The sequence below is a fragment of the Pinus tabuliformis genome, chromosome 2_2, assembly GCF_031772625.1.
Source record: "Pinus tabuliformis cultivar Carrire ecotype Pingquan chromosome 2_2, CPIR1, whole genome shotgun sequence".
NCBI classification, from domain to species: Eukaryota; Viridiplantae; Streptophyta; class Pinopsida; order Pinales; family Pinaceae; genus Pinus; species Pinus tabuliformis.
In genome coordinates, this window is record NC_142300.1 from 107078265 (window position 1) to 107092745 (window position 14481).

A 14481-nucleotide genomic window follows, 5' to 3' on the forward strand; every position below is an offset into this window, starting at 1 on the left:
ACATTTGATTCATGATTGTTTTCTTTCTGTGCATCTCCTTCTTTTCCCTTCCGAGATCTACAGTTTTTCTTTAGGTGTCCTTTCTTTCCACATTTCCAGCACACTATCCCGATCTGGACTTGGATCTGCCTTTCCTTGATTTATTGCGATATCCTGAGCTCTTTCCTCTTTCCATTTTTCTTCCTCTAGACTCTGCACTCAAAGCATTTCCCGATGTCTCACCAGAGCTTTTCTGTCGCATTTCCTCGCTAAGGATAGCACCGACAACATCATCAAACTTTAAAGTACTAGATCCAGAAACGGAGTTACTAATGGCCATTACCAAACCATTCCAACTTTCTGGTAATGAGCACAAGAATAACAGAGCTCTAACTTCATCATCAAAGTTTACCCCTATAGAACTTAACTGACTTGTAACTGTATTAAAATCATTTAAATGGTTTGCAACAGATCCACCTTTCGACATATTCATATTAAATAACCGTTTCATAAGAAATACCTTGTTTGAGGCCGAGGGTTTTTCATATAGTTTCGACAACGTCTGCATCAAACCCTCTATCGTGGTTTCCTTCGAAATGTTGAAGGCGACTAACGCAGCAAGGCACAACCATATTGTTCCGAGTGCCTTTCTATCGAGAAGGTTCCATTCTTCGTCTTTCATACCCGTCGGCATCTTTGTTTTTCCGCCCAATGGTCGGTATAGATCTTTCTGATACAGATAATCTTTCATCTGCATCTTCCACAACGAGAAGTTTTGGCCGTTAAATTTCTCGACCCTAAACTTACCATCTTCCGCCATTGCTCCCACTCGAACCAGGAACCCTTCTTTCCTGCGAGTTTATCAGCCAAATAGACCTTCGGCTCTAATACTAGTTGTTAGAAAATTATATATTATGGAGCAATGGAACACATAAATTATTACAGAAATATAAACACAGAAAATGCACAAAACAAGAGAGACATAGATATACGTGGTTCACCTAGTTTGGGCTACGTCCACCCCGAACAGCCAGTCCTTCCTTTCTATTATCTAGCAAAATGAAGATACACAACCTACAACAAATCCACTGTAATATCCTCTGTTTTCTCTCACAGTCGCACCTCTCTGTTTCTCGCTCACACAATACACATATATTTTTCAGCCTTAAATACAATACCCTCATACAAAGAGAGGGGTTGCCTTCTAGGGCAAAAAACCCTAAGCTAAACATAAGTTCTACTGTCATATCATTCGCCTAATGAACGGCCCAGATTGACTAGAAATTACTATACTTTTACAAGGAAATTTTACATTTGTTTTTAGCTTCGGGGGCGCTGCCCCGAGCCCCTGCCAGGGGACTTCTGGCCCCCGGACCCCCCAGCCGGGGGGGATTGGCCCCCCCGGACCCCCGTAGGGGGGACAAGTCCCCCCTGTGTGGAGGGGTGTACAAGACTTCCTTGGGTATACATCCGGCTAAAACAAACACCTTTGAACAATCATGCTCCACACACAACAGGGCTTGGCAGTTGTTCAACTAATAAGCTTCAATAAGAGAAAAATAAGGGTTTTCCTCTCAATACTAGAGAGGATTTTTCCTTGGAAGGGAGCCAAATTTTGTGTTCTTGTTATTTTTTTTGGTAGCAGTTTGATGAAGCACACACATATGCATTAGTAAAAATAATAAGAAGCATAAGATAAAAATAAAATTAAAAAGACTCCACAAATTGTTATCAGGCAATGAAGAATCATCACAACACTATGTTGCCCTAGATTCTTCAATATGGTATCAAAGCTAAGTTGACACATCAAGGAAAGGGCGACTCAAGAACACTCATCAAGGAGAAGCATCTACAAAGTTCAAGCATCAAGCATATAAGTCTAAACCACTCCAAGGACAGGAAGTGTCTACTATTCATCCTTCATCAAGGAGATCTACAAAGCTAGAGGAAGAGACTTATAGAAAAGCACCTACAAAGAAGAGCAGATTGAAGGAACACCTACATCAACCTACAAGTCTTCAAACAAACCTCATCACCAAGTAAGTCCACTTGAATAAGGAAACTTGAAGGAAATAAAGATCCGCGAAAGACAAGCCATCAAGTTTTCAAGTAGGAAGCAAATCCATTACATCTCAAAATCTATCAAGTAAGTACATGTCCCCTTCTAAATATATTTCAATTTCTTTTTGCAAGGAAAGCAATAAATTGGTAGGTACCAATAACTTTCTTTCATGGGAGAAGAGGATTGATCTACTACTCAAGGAGAATGAACTCCTAGAGCATGTCAAATAAAATATCACTATCCCTAAGGATGAGATAAGAGCGCAAAGGATTATGATAGAATCAATCAAAGACTCTCTCATTCCTTATGTCTCGAATTTTGAGACATCAAAAGAAATTTATGATAAGCTAGTATAGTTATTCTCAGTATCCACAACCAGATATGTAATATGTTTGAGGAATGAATTATACAAGATGAAGATAAAAAAGGAAGGGATAGTTCCCTACTTCATGAAAATATCTGAAATGAGAGATCAAATTCAAGAGGCTGGGGAAGTCATGTCTGACAGAGATATGACATCTATTGTACTCAATGCTCTACCTGAGGAGTGGGGAAAATTCACATCAAGCATATATGCCAAGAAGGAAGCAACCACTCTCAGTGAAAAGTCGTCTCTATGTAGAATAGAGGAAACTAGACTTAAGGCAAAAGAAGATACAGGATCAAAGGAGAAAGCATTTGCTATCATGGCCAAAAGAAAGGGTAAATTTGGCAAGTTTAGTCCACAAAGAACAAACAACAAAGACATGTCCAAGATCTAATGTTTCAGATGCCAAGAATATCACAAAATGGATTGTCCTAAGCTTAATAAGGACAACAAAAAAAGAAAGAGGGAAGAAGACATAACTCAAGAGATGAAAGAAGAACGAAAGAAGAAAAAGAAGGGAGATCCTCTGGATCTCTACTATGACTAGGTAAAACTCTTTACTTCTAGACTTATTTCAAAGTTTTGAGTAGAATAGGAGCATGTGCGAATAAATTAAATTGCATGGCTAGAATCACCCTATAGAATCTAGTAGCATGGTGTACAAAGAGTTCTAGACACTCATGTATAGGTAGAATTTATGATAATAAAAAAAATGAATGAGTAGAAATATCTTCTTGAATATAGGAGCATGGCAGATATAGCTCAAGATATTCATGTAGAAGAAGCATACCTAGTCTACGACCTAATTCATGATGAAATAAAAATTGATCATGATAAGAATCTTAGAATACCTACTTCATCAAAATAAAGGAAATGTTTGCAAGGCAAGGATCTTTAGGATCCTATGATGGAATCTTTAAAATAAGGTTCATGAACAAAGGCATATGTCTCATTGGGAATCCCATTCATGGGATTCAAGAAAAAGGATAATATGTAGGGAATCTAAGATGAAGCAAGAAGGGCCACACAAAGGTAAATAAAATGAAGCAAGTATGATCAAAGGAGAGTAAAAATGAGGTACGTATGCATCAAATTTTAAGTCATGTTATCATTTGTATATTATTGAGTCATGGGTATAGTTCTATAACATGATCACGCATGAAATAATCCCTTACCAAGAACACATGCACTACAATGAGATGAAGGTCAACAAAATAATATGCTCACATAAGGAGCATAAGGTTGCTGACTAAGAAGCAAGAAGAAATGTTGAAAAGTCCAAAAAGCAAGCGATGAAGGAATGCTCTCAGAAGAAGCATCAGATGGTTGACATATCTATCTAAGAAGAAGAAAATGGAGAAAAGAGATCAATCATGTGAAGAAAACCATAATCATCGAGAATCGCTCTCTGACAAAGGCCTTGAAGATATCTCCCAAAAGAAGGCATGACAACTGTGATAAAGAAAAGACCCTTGACACCTATGAAGGCCTTGGAGATACAAAAGTTGCAGATAAATGATTCTACTCTACAGATATGTCATGATGAAGAAGCCATCCAACAAAATAAAAAGAAATGTTGAAGCAATATAATTATAAATTCATGATGGGCAACTAGGTAAAAGCATGTAACCTAGCAAGTACTATGAAGCATCCATGAGAAGAGTATTCTGAAGCATGGACAAGATGACAAAGGAGTAGCCAAGATGACAAGAAAACCTGATAGTCACTTTCCACGAAGCAATGACATGACAAACCAAGAAGGAAAGTTCTCGATGGATGGTTCCCTACCTAGGAGAAGTTCGAACAAAGACTTCATGACATTAGAAAAGAAAGGAGATCAAGTAGCTAAAGGACCCATGAAGAAGAAGTTTCTAATGAAGGAAAGAGTCTCGAATTAAAAGGGAGATCTGAAAAGTCCCTAATCAAGAGGGTGTTTTTGGTTCACCCCTGATCACAAACGAGTGACAATGGTGTTTTCAATTTCATTGGTCATGCACTAGGCCATGACTAACAACCGTAAGTGTAGATGGAGGCCATGAATGGAAATGTAGACAAAAGATAAATGCAACATTATTTTCTTCACCTAGGAAGAAAGAATAGGAGGATTAGGTAATAATCTGGCATCTGATACTCTTTGAGGATGTGTAGGGCATCCAAGACAAGAGTAGCAAAAGAGGAATGATATTCTTTTAGGGTTGGGAACCCAAGATAAGAATAGTTCTAGAAAGTCATTCTCGGAGAACACCCGGGTGGGTATGCACCTTGAGAGACAATGATGAAGGTGTCTATAAATCATTGGTATCACCAACATTGCATCTCATGGTCTCGTAAAGAGATATGGTTATTATTCAAGGCCTTGCACTATGAAATTATGATGGATATGATGCTATAATAGATGGATTGCAAATCCTGTTTCTCTTATGTGAATTATTCAATATTGAAAATTTCCAAAACATCTTGTACTGTTATATGAATATCTCCCAAGTTAACTGGGAGTGTCGAAGAAAATTTAACTAGGTTAGGTCTTCATAAATGTAATGTTCATATTTGTACTTATTCCAGAAAAGAAAAATTATTTTTATATTATTTTTCAATGAGTTTATTTCTCATTGAAAATAGGTCAAGCACATTTTGAAGTGCTTCTAGAGAGTCAAAGTCAAAATGTAATTATGGTGAAACCCTTTGAGGGAAAGTTACATCATGTATGTCAATGTATAAGGTCAAGGGAATAACTCCAACAAAATTCAAATCCTCTCCTAGCATCAACAAAGTCTCCAAGGAGAAAAATACTGAAGAAAAGATGAGTTATAACAAAATTCTCAGGTCGGCCTCATGGATAGTCGTGTTGGCTTGAAGAGGAGGGATAGACCTCCATTTATAGAGGTTGCTCACTCCTCAAAAGGATAATGACTTATATCTAAAATTAGTGAGGGTATAAGGAAGTAATAGGTAGGATGAAGTAAGCTAAGTTAAGGGGTTGACAAGGGAAACAAACAAGGAGAAATAACAACGAAGGAAAAATAGATGTGTTCTATGGTTTTTGTAACCACACATGTGATGTTAAAGGAGGATCCTTGTGGTCATTACAATAGTAACAAATATCTTTTGTTTTAGGGTTTTTGTTCACACGTATAGGAAGTAAACTTTGCAGATTTGACAAAAGTTGAAGGCAACAACATGAATAGCCTCATTCAGATGTTTATATAGGTCTACAAGGTATACAAAGGAAAGAGAAGAAGACTCTATCTAGAATTAAGTAAATAAGCCCTAATATTCTAGGGTTTCCTAACTTAGACAAGCAGTAGAAGATGGATGAAGTGCTAAGGATCCAAGTGCCAGAACACATAGTTCCATGTGTTGGAAGTTATACTGTAGAAAGAGGAAGGATTTGAAATATTCTTGGAGGATGTCCTAGTCAAGGGTCTAGGGTTTGGCAGTTGTTCAAATAAGAAGCTTAAATAATAAAAAACTTAAAAAGGGTTTTCTTCTCAAGAGTGGAGAGGTTTTGTCCCTCGCAGAGAGACAAATTTTTTGTTCTTCTTATTTTGTTTTAGTAGCAGTTTGATGAAGCACACACATTTGCACTAATAAGAAAATCAAGAAGCAGAAGATAACAAGAAAAGTAAAAATACTCCACAAATTGTTATCAGGCAATGAAGAATCATCACAACACTACTTTTCCATAGATTCTTCAACAATAGTAACCTATGGTTGTATGCATTGCTCTTGTTGTTTTATGTTAGATAACTTGATGATTATGTTATATGTTTTTCGTGAGTATGTTATAAGTTAACTTCTTGTTGTTATATCATAGTTAGCTTGATGAGTAGGTTATATGTTGTTGATGAGCATGATATATAACTTCTTGTTGTTATATGTATCATGGTAAACTGGATTCACCTATGTAGATCGTTAGGGCTATGACATTGAGGTATGATTCAACTTATTTGTGACATTGTGTTGTACTAATCTAGAGAGATTGTACATATGTGATTTCTATGTTTAAATGATAAATGTTTATGAGTTTATGATGTGAACATGTTACCTAGTGACTATTATGGATATCATGGCCTTATTTATTTTTGAGTTGGTATGCCATGAAGTTATATCATGCTAATCTAGATTGATTCTTTAGATAAGATAGCCTCCCCTAGGATACATTAATGTATGAGCTTTCTTATGTCATATACTTTGTGCTTGAATGTTTGATTATGTCATTTAATTGGTGTTTAAGTGTTAGTGTCTATTATGCCGCCTATCTATTGTCTGAATGTTTGATTACTTTCATAATATGACTATGTGTCTGTAATATTGCCTGAATGAATGATATTGTTTTAATATGATTATACTAACACATATGTGTTGATATAGTTGTCATGTACTTGAGTGTAAAAGGTGACAGTTGTATTATTATGTCTAATGACTATGAGTTGACTATGAATTATGACATGATTTCTAGTCTTGGTAAAGATTGATTTCAAAATCATAGATATGATTGTCTTGGTATTTTGAATATGTGTTTGACATGTGTAAACAATGCGGGATACATGCTTGGTATTAGCATGAAAAGGTAATAGTTTATGTGTTTATATAACTAAAAGTTGGGTGATGTGATAGTGCATAGTAACACTCAATTGCAGCAAGGAAAAGGTCAAAGAAAGGAATTGGGCAAGAATTATTTTGGCTATGTTTGGAAACCCTAATTCCAAACGAATGAGTTATTTTCATACAGGAAGTATTATTAACCTTAATATTTTCTGACATTATGTGGATATGTTATAGATTCATGAACTTGTATTTGACAATTATATTAGCTAGTCTCTAGCTACAAGTGGATTTGTCAAGCGAATTGGAGTCCCTTGAGAGATGGTGTGGATGTGTTTAGTTACAATAAGCTTGTTTGGAACAACAAGGTAAGGTAACCAATGTATTTTTATTTTTATTTAAGAACTAAAAGTTATGTGTTGATGGTAGTATTATGCAAGGGATTGCATGGAAAATAAATTTCCATGGAATCATGAAGAAGGCTTAGGTTGTGCTTTCCCTTGGGAGCACTAAGAACCATGGAGATTGAGTCATGGTGTCTATTGTTAGTCTGGTGCATTTTGTATTTTGGTGATTTTTTGTGCTTTATTGTGATCTTGTTTGTGTCTTGTGCATGGCCATGCCACTTTATTTGTGGTGTCGTATTGTTGTTGATTTTCCATGGTTTTCTTCTTGTTTGCTTCTCGGTCTTTCCTTTATTGTTTCGAGAGTCTTGGGAATTGGTTGGGGAAGGAGGAAAGTTAATGGAGCTTGAGAAGAGCTGAATGAAACCTAATAGGTGATGTAAGGTGTGGATGAAGCTCAATGCATGTATAAGGGCCTATGAAGGCAAGCGTATAACAACTGGTTGGATTGGTTGGGTCCATTGGTGTAAATGGACGATGGTGGGACAATCATGAGGAAAGTAATCAGGAAAGGTAAAGTAAATAGATTTGAGGCATCATATGCCTTAGCTACATTGGGAATTGTTTTTCTTGATGTTGTACATGCGTTATGAAGATAAAGGAAGTTCTCTTAACCTTGACCTTATGATATCTAGTAATTATGTTGTGATCATGATTGTGTCGATGTATATATATGTATCTATGTATGTATGTAGGCATCTCATTTTATGATGAGATCATGGTTGTTTTGCACTAATGTTATATATACGTATGTATCTATGTCACTGTCTGATAGGGTCATCATGAATTGTTCTTGTGGAGGAATGATTTCTTATGCAGGTGAACAACATGAAGAGATTCCTGGTTTGTGGGGAATCAAGTGGGAAGAGTAGCTTGACTGATCTCTGAGGTCAGTATCATGTGGATATGATGTGATTATATTTTTTTATGTTTATGTTATGGATAGTCTAATGTTAATAGATACATAAGTGAAATGAAAACAATGCGATGTGCAACATGCTAGGATAAGCATGGATAGTGGAGAGACACTGGAAGCAAGTTTGCTTCGTAGAGACAGTGTGGTTTTGGATGTGTTTTACTACTGTTGTGGCTATATTATATATGTTGTACATGTTGCGCCTGTGATGTTGTGCACATGTAGTGTTTTGTATATTTATTAAGTGTACATGTTTTTATGCAATGTTATGTACATGGTGGTACAGATAGTGTTGTGTGAATATTTCATATGCAATGTTGGGTATACATGGTGCTATGTACATGTTCAATATGCGATGTTGTTTGCATGTTGGATACGCAGTGTTGTGTACAAATGATGTTATGTATATGTTTGATATGAAATTATATGTACATGTGGTGTTATGTGCATGATGTACATGTGGTGTTATGTTCATGTTGTACATGTGGTGTTATGTACATATGGTGTTGTGTGCATGATTGGACAAGTGGTGTTGTAAGCATGTGGTGCTGTGTATATGTTGTACATATGGTGTTGTGTGTAGGTGATGATGTGTACATCTCAAGCATATGGTATTGTGTACATGTTGTGCATGTGGTGATGTGTATGCCTAGCATTGTGTACACATTGTACATGTGGTAAAATGTACATGTGGCATTGTCTACACGTTGTACATGTGGTTCCATGTACATGTCTTCTTGTATACATGTTATGCTAGTGTGTTGTGTATATATGGTACTATGTAGATGTTTTATTATGTGCATGTCGTACATGTTGTGTTGTGTACATGAGGTACTATGTATGTGCATGGTGTAGTCATGGTATCATGACATTTGTACTCGTTGTGTTGTATTTTCTATAGACTTATATGTATTGTGTTGTACATAAAATGTAGGTGTATGTATTGTGTTGTGGTGTACACCAGATGTAGGTGTATGTATTGTGTTGTGGTGTACACCAAATGTAGGTGTATGTATTGTGTTGTGTCGTATATTGGGTGTAGGTGTATGCATTGTATGTCACATATAGATGCATGTATTGCATGGGGTTGTATGTCGTGTATGGTTGTATGTGTGTGATGGACACTATGTGTATCTGCACATGGTTGAGGAGAAGGAACTGGGTGTTTGTTGGGTATGGAAACCAATCCAGAGTGCGTACAAAATAAGGAGAAAGGTAGAAGGTAAGGATTTATTAAAGGATAAGTATCATCATTTTATTTTAGTTTTATTATGTGTGTGAATTATGATTCTGGTTTATGATGGTTACATGTTATCTATGATTCTAATCTATGATGGTTGTGTTTTGAGCTAACATGATGTGATATATTTGTACATGATGATTTGGTCAAATATGCTATTTTGAGTTGTTGTGACATGAAGTAAACAAGATTGTAAGTGTATCTTATTGACGAGCTACCAATGAGGAATGATTTGAACTTATTTCAATTTATTTCAATTTAATGGAAGTTGTGTGCTTGGTATAGGAAACATGGAAATGCCAGGTTAGGTGGTTGAAACCCACTACAAGCATTAGTAGCAACGAAAAAAGGAATTGGAACATGCAACAGTATGTTGGTAAAGTACTTCAGGGCAAGGGCCATTGTGGGACACTAGTACCCAATAGAATCCATTAATTTCCATGAGCATGTTATGACCATTATGATGTTTTTGAGGCAGGTATATGCCATGGTTGTTTGATCTTATGATGCAAGGAAGCCTTGCCAAGGGCTGGATCGCATGGGATAGTTTTGTGTAGGTAAATCCTCTTTGTGGACATAGACAATCCCTTTAGCCCAATGAGTGGGTCTATCAACAAATGAGGCAATCTACAAGACACTTTCTTAAATTACAATCGAAATGAGAGAAGAGGAATGAGACATAGTTTGTTCTGATACTATAATGCACTCCTTTGTTGAAGATCTTGATCGCTTTCTCCTCAAGCTCAGTTCTTACTGCTCATAGTGTTTGAATACCTACACAAGAGGCCAAAGACACAACAAAGCATAAAAGTGCAACAAGCATAATCGAATGTAATCCACTGAAAAGATCAAGGAACATTAAGATAAATGAAGCATTGACACAAGCATTTATGGAAAGTGAACCAACAATTGTATATATTAATAAACAAGCATACAACCTAGGCCTTGATGTTAGTAGCCCTCCTTGAGTGAATGTCCAAGTCCAAGCTCAGGCTCTCCAAGCACTCCTTTTCCAAGCCAAAGTGAATAGCATGTAGGCACTATCTCAACATAAGGGTGCAAATAATCAAAGACCAACCATTTGGGAATGGAGGGGGTGAATTTATAGGTAGGGAGAGGGAGTTAAGATCTCACCAAAGATAGGGAGAGGTCCTCATATCAAGGAGGAAGCTCATAGGGATAAGGTAAAATAGTAATATTGGGATAATTCGACCACATCCACAATGAACATCATACATCTCACCGTTCTGGAAGCCTCTAGATCACGAAGTGTCTCCTCCACTTTGGAAAAACTTTCCTTTTACAGTTCAATTCAAGTATCCAGGAAAAATCTGAGCTTGCAACGTGAGTCCTATATGGTGAAATATACCATTAGCATGAGAGGGTAGTGTCACAATTAAGCTGACCCAGAAATTAGGGTTTTTAGCTCATTTTTCTCAGGAAAGGCTCAAGGAAACATTTCATTAGTTCTTCAATGAGGATATGGATTACATATCAAAATGGGAACATTGTATATTTGTCAAGGTTTTAGCACTCTCGGATATGACATAGGTAAGTGAAGGAGGTGTGACAAAAAATTGTGTAATAGATGCCCCTTAAAGCATGAAGGTAGAACATGGAGTGATTGCTGAGATGCTCTATGAGCTAGTGCAAGGACTAGAACAATCACTATCAGGAGATCTACAAATCAAGCATATACATATACATATCCGATACCTCTATCATATATATTAAAATAAGAGCCCATGGTATGGACGCATCCATCCATATAGAAAGGACAATGTGAAAAGACCCATGGTATGGGAGTAGCCATCTGAATGAAAAGGATCATTTGGAAGTATAAGATCCACAGTATGGACACAACCACCCGATATAGAAGGATCATCATCATCATAGATATAAGGTCCCACGGTATGGTCAGAGCCATCCGTATAGAGGAAACATGTATACAATCATGAATAGTACATAACTCCATGTAGCCTGAGTCATGTCAAACAAAACTCATGGTATTTCGCTCCATTCCAACCCGCTCAATGTATGAATTCTAACATGCGAATGAATGTGTCGATGTCGAACATGCTATAAAATCACCTAATTACTAGCCAATGATGTGAACAATTAACAGGCATGAGAGAATCCAAAAATAATAAAAATGGCCCTCAAGGTATGACAATACTATCCATGAATGTGAAAAATGAAGTTGAATTCGAACACTCATGGAATCGTCCGATTGAAAGCCAATGATGAAATCTTTTCATCGAATGCGAAGAAATTACTGTTAAGGCATGCATGCTCTAACGTACTAAAACAGAGTTCCTAAGTCATCTTCCTAGATAATGAGCTGAAGTCGATAGGAAGTGACCCATTGAAGGGGGGCCATTGTGATTCCCTTATCATCGACATGAAACAAGGAATTAAGTGGAATAAATGAGTATGATCTAGGATTGCGACAAAAGATCAGAAAATGTATAGGTAGTAAAATTCGGATAGGACTTCTCTTGAACATATCGGTGACATGACTCCGGAATGTGGTAGGATTTGACTCAACATAGGACCAAGGATCATGATGACGAAATGGAATAGTCAGATGAGAGGAAAAATGGATCACCCAAACCTGGAAGAACAAGTGAATGAGTGAGGATATCCCATACCCAACATGAGAAACATATGAGTGCCATCCTCAAGAGTGACATGTTGCCTATAAAACCACTTTTTCCCCACTATTTCTAGTGAGTACTCCAACTACTTTTAATCACAAGATTGAAGGGGATAGCATCTGATTTTCATATAAGTTCGTTCTTTGAATTAAGCCATCTAAGTAAATTTTACGAGCCATAGGAAGGAGAAACTCAATCTCATCATGGTGACAATTCCTTTGTCCTTTAATTTTTACGAGTCTAAAGGAAGAGTAACTCGGTGTCTTATTCATATTTAGAGAGTTTGGAAAAGAGACAAAAATGAACACTCCATCAGGTCCCTTTTCATAATTGTCTCTTGAACCCGAAAAGGTAGAAAAAAATATTCGTGAGAACCTCCTAACTATGTTTGACTAAGGTGTTCCTTTTTCGTACAATAGTCTATCTCAGTCCAAAAAAGGGTTAAAGTTATATTGAGTAGACATCATTTCATTTACTTTTATGAGTTCAAAATGACAAGTACTCGACGATAATTTCATTTTTTGAGAGCTAGAAAAGAGCTTAAAGATGACTCCACCTAGAGGAACGAGTGGTATAAAAGGATAGCAACTGGCTCTGGTCATAATGAAACTGCTCAAAACATGTAAATGTCAAGAGGTTGGCTAGTAAGACCACTCATCGCAGATGTTCCTTGGGCAAGGGTAAAACAACCAAGTGAAATCATATGATTAGCCAAAGAGATGATGATGATGGAATGATAAAACCAAGGCTCATCTAGCAAAAATAGGCTCATAAAAGTGGCAATTAGGAGAGGTAAAATGGTAATGGTTTCATTTTTACAAAAGATTGAAACATGGGAAACTATGCTTGAGTATACTTGAATATGATTTAATTTTTTCACAAGCTTGAAACGGAAATAAACTATGCTTCGGTTTGGTTTCATTTTTACACAAGCTTCAAACAACAATAAACTATGCTTGAGATAAGTTTGCATGCCCCCAACATAATGACTCAATTCGAGGTACATGCCCCCCAAGCTTCATCTCATTCACTAAAGTAGGCAACTAGTCACTAATAGGTGGATGGAATGAAGGTCACGTATGAGATCAAGTGAAAGACTCGACTAGGATTTTATGAGACCTAATCAAAGACTCGAATTGGAAGGGGAATTTTTTCATTTTTTAACGAGCTTGAAACAAGAAAAGAAACTTGCCCATGACACCTTATTTCATTTTTTAATGAGGTTGACATAGTAAAAGAACTATCCTCAGGGGAACCTATTTCATTTTTTAATGAGGTTGTCATAGTAAAATAACTATCCTCATGGCCCGTGTTTCATTTTTTAATGAGCTTAACACAAGACAAGGAAATCTGCTCCGAACCCTTGATCACAGACCAAAAGAGGCCATGGCTTCCAAGAGGTCCTCATTAGATGGGGGAACAACACTCTGGAAGGAATACATGTCCAAATATCCAATGGAAAAATTGGGCTCCAATGCCCCCAGTACATGGTGTACTACATCACCTACTAGATCATCCATAGATGTGGGCATCGAAGAGGTAGCCACGTAATTAACCTGTAGCTTGGGTGATACTACTTGCACATAAGAACCATTTAGGGATGATGGTTGAGTGAGAGTTTATTAAGGACCAATGAATGTAAGATGATCAATGATCACAATGCTTCCTTCATGTGAGAAACACATCACTCAAAAGAGGGAAGAGACAAGAGTTCACATGACATAAACATAGTCATGGACAAGGAATATATTAAAATCTAAAGAGCCTTGGACAGCCATCACATCTATATAGATAGCCTTTCCTCCCAAAATAATAGGTGACTTAGGAAGGATCCCTAAAGGTTGACTGGTTCCTCTATTAGAAGCTAATAGATTCTGGGTGACGGGGACAAGCTTTAGAGAACCTAGATCTTGCCATGTAGTTAAGGACAGAATACTAATAGATGCACCCGCATCTATGACTGTGTTAAGTTTAACCATATGGTAAGCCTATATCGTAATCTAGAAAGGCACATGAGACGGAAGATGGTATCCTACTAGTTGACTCAAATAAAAATAAGTGACTAAACTACTCGAAAAGGGTGGCATAGGAATGGGAGAGCTTCCTTTTAGTGCTATGGGAATAGGAGAATTGTTCTCATGCACCTTGGGAATGGGAGGATTTCCTTCCAATTCATTCGAAACTAAAGACACCAGAAGAACCTGAGAAGTATGAGGTTCACTCTCTATCGAAAAGGTACGGTTAACTGAAGGTGGAGCCAAGTCTATCATTTTCTCAACCAATGGTTGGTCATGAAAAGACTCACGAGATT